Raw genomic sequence first — 3615 nt, 5'->3', positions numbered from 1 at the left:
GTAGCTCTTGACAGAGGGGCAAAACACATCAACAGCCCATTCATTAAAGAACTGTCTTGTCACCCATGCCTTACGGTTGGACTTCCAATAAACTCCAAGCATTGTTCTTACCACTTTCTGTTGCTTGAACACCCTGGGGTTTTCAGAGTGGTAGACAAGCATAGGCTTCAGTCGGAAATCCCCTGAAGCATTGGCACCAAGCAGTAGAGTGAGACGGTCTTTCATGGGTTTATGCCCAGGTAAAGAGGCTTCAGGATCTCAAATAAAGATTAACTTGTTCAACTCAACAAAAACAGACACCAAGAGGAGGGAAGGATGGCAGGAGACGAGTGTTGACACCAGGTATACTACGAGCCTAAAACCATTTCCCTCGTAATTCTTTTCCACTGCTGTGTGCTCTCGTCCTATTTCCCAAATCCAAAAAAAATTCCCAGAGAGATTAATAATACGAATTAATCCATACTGGTTAAATTTGACATGTTGCAGAAATAAGACAAATTCAGGAGTGTTGAAATATTGGTAGGAATTTCTCTAATTATAATTATAGTTTTTGTTCTCTAAACAAGAGCGTGGGCTAATATTGAGAAGTTTATGAAAAATGCAAAAGTATCTCAGCTACTGATGTATGCTCGTTTCGTGTCAGGCAACAGTGTAAAAGAGGAAATGCTGTTCTGTCACCCCATGGAAAGTTGTACAATAACAGCAGTTATTTTTCATGATGTATCAAACTTCTTTCGGGATGTCCTGAACGTGGCTATCAGGGTAGTCAACTTTATCAAAGCTGGAGCCTTAAACAGTCGTCTCTTCAAACTGCTGTGTAAGGATATGGAATCTGAACATGAAACCTTGTTTTTTCACACGAACGAACGATGGCTATCACAGGGGAACATGCTTGGACGGCTTTATGAACTGCGAGAAGAAGTAGCAATATTTCTTGATTCGAAGCAGAAGGCAGATCTCCATGACAAGTTCCAGTGTGAAGGCTTTCAGCTATCTCTAGCTTACCTGGTGGACATCTTCGAAGCGTTGAATGCTCTCAACCTTAAACTATAAGGGAAAAACATCAACATCATCATGCACCACGACACCATTCAAACCTTCATGGCCAAACTCGACCTCTGGAAGTGTCGAATTCAGCAGGGAAATACAGCCAGTTTTAGTAACTTGGATTCTGCTCTCATTCACGCTAACCTTTATTCTGAGTTAAATAAACAAATAATCACTCATCTAACTGACTTGAAAACAGAATTCATCAGATACTTCCCAGAGATAGATGAGAAGCGTGAAGCCTGGAAATTCATCAGGAACCCATTTCAATGTGAAGTAGCTGATGTTTCGGATGAAGTGCAAGAGGAGTTTCTTGAGTTGAAGTTCAACTCCACAGCTAAGGAAGACTTCAAAGAACTGGATCTTGAGACGTTCTGGGTCAAGTACCTTCCTGTTTACCCTCTGATCTCACATCAGGCTCTTCGGATTCTAACTATGCTCGGATCCACGTATGTTTGTGAAGCTGCATATTCCACGCTCGTTGCTGTCAAGACCAAGTACAGAAACAGGCTGAATGTTGAAGGGGATTTACGTTGTGCACTCTCTGGCATTCAACCACGCAGTCAAGATCTAGTAACTAAGAAGCAGTGTCAAGTATCTCACTAATTTATCCTCAATAAAAAGACTAAAAACACAATATTTTTCATTTTTCTTTAAAATCTGGGAAGGAATTTTATTCATAGATGCAAGGGGGGCGTGGAGGTAAGGACCAATTCCTAGAGGGGGCGTGGTAGTAAAAAGGTTAAGAGTCAGATTCTAGTGGTTTATACCGCCACCTTCACAATCATCATCCTGGCGACGTTTTCCTACGATTCTCGAATTCTGTTGAGTGTTGTTCTACAGTACACAGCACCAAGCAGCGTGAAATTACACTTTTGTAAAAAAAAAAAAAAAAACACCAACCCAACACACCATCCACGACAAGTGCCCTACGTCCTCTCAGAGACGGTGAGGTCAAGGGTGAGTCCAGGGGGTGTAACACAGACCTCTGTGTCCTAAGAACACGAAACCGCTGGAACAGCCTTGAACTCACCGCCTCCGAGACAACAGAGGATACCAGTCGTGTCTGACCACCAGGTGGTGACATTGTAATAAAAATTGGACCTTGTATATATATTACATATTCCGTACACATGTTTATCAGCGGCCCTTGTGGAGGTATAACATTTCCTGAGTGTTTCTTGGATTATCTTACAGGTATTTTGCTCCACGTGTGTGTACTGGCAGTGGAGGAGTAAACCATTACAAGGTCTGGATTATATACGTGAGGCTGAACTTAGAGCGGAGGAGATGTTCCCGATACAACCAACCAACATCACTGTACAGTCAGTAGTTCATGTGATAGAGAATAAATAATACAAGACATATTTACCACCCGTCTAGAGACAATTGGCTTCACGTTGCATGTTTCTCAAATGAGACTCAGAAAAATAATTTATTAATTTCATTAAAAATAATAGTATTTATTTAGTTAAGAGATACAGTAGGCAGAGTAAATGTTGACTGTCATAAAGGTGGAAACATATATATAAATTAACTCCAGTAGTAAGTGCTAGTTGGAGGATTAAGTGCCTCCTTCCTCCCTTAACTTGTTCCTCCTCCGCCCTCACCTGATTTGAGGAGCAGGATTCTCACAGGGTGGTACTGAATATTAGGTGTTCTTCCTAACACTATCACTTGGAGGATTACCTTAACCGATAGGTCAACAACTGCAAATATGTTGCCTGTATAACAAGTGAACTAACTTGGGTTGAGCACTGTGGCGTGTGTAGGTGTCCGCAAGGCAAGGCCTATACCCTTGTGGTCACGCTGGGCCATGTGGTGAGGGCTTGTGTAAACAACCCCCCCCCCCCCTCATAGTGTCCCAGGCTGGATAGTTCTTTTGAAACTAAAATTGACTTTGATACTGTATCTAACCAGAAAAACAGAGATGCTATTAAGAACAAGTGTAGTGTAATAAAAGTGTTTATAAACTGAGAATACTCCTGTTACCTTAGTCCCTCTGACACCACACTCCCTCCGCGGGAGGCCCGCTCATGGCCTCCCCTCACACCGCTGATACGCTGTAGATGCCAGTTTCCCTTGTCCTGTAAGAGGGTTACGCCTCCCAACCGCCGCTGGCTTCCTTGGAGTGCCAAGCAGTCCTCGGCCCTCTGACGTAGGCACATAGGTCGAGTCCTGTAACTCCTCCATGTCTGAGTTGACTGGAGACCCAGCCACTCGCTTTAACTCTCCTGATGCACTGAGGGAGCCAGGTGACTATGGTGTTGACCTTGACACCAACGGAGAGGATGGCTTTCAACTAGTTCAGTCCAGGAACAAGCGGAAGGCCGAAAAGGCAGAAAAACTTAGAGACCATCAACTACAACCTCAACCCCCCATGAGAGTAAGATTAAACTTCCCTGAAGGTACACCACCTGAAGACAAGTATCTCTGGCTGAACGATGCGGAAGACAAACACCCAGACGCTGAGTTTCAGTTCAGAGTCGGTACACAAGATCATGTTCTGATTAGAAGCGACCCAGCAGTCATACAGAATCTCCTCACCAATAGCATAAGGGGAATAAC

Source organism: Homarus americanus, unplaced genomic scaffold (assembly GCF_018991925.1).
Source record: "Homarus americanus isolate GMGI-L3 unplaced genomic scaffold, GMGI_Hamer_2.0 scaffold18461, whole genome shotgun sequence".
Classification (NCBI taxonomy): Eukaryota; Metazoa; Arthropoda; class Malacostraca; order Decapoda; family Nephropidae; genus Homarus; species Homarus americanus.
The sequence above is the reverse complement of the archived record's forward strand: the minus strand, read 5'-3'. Positions refer to the sequence as shown.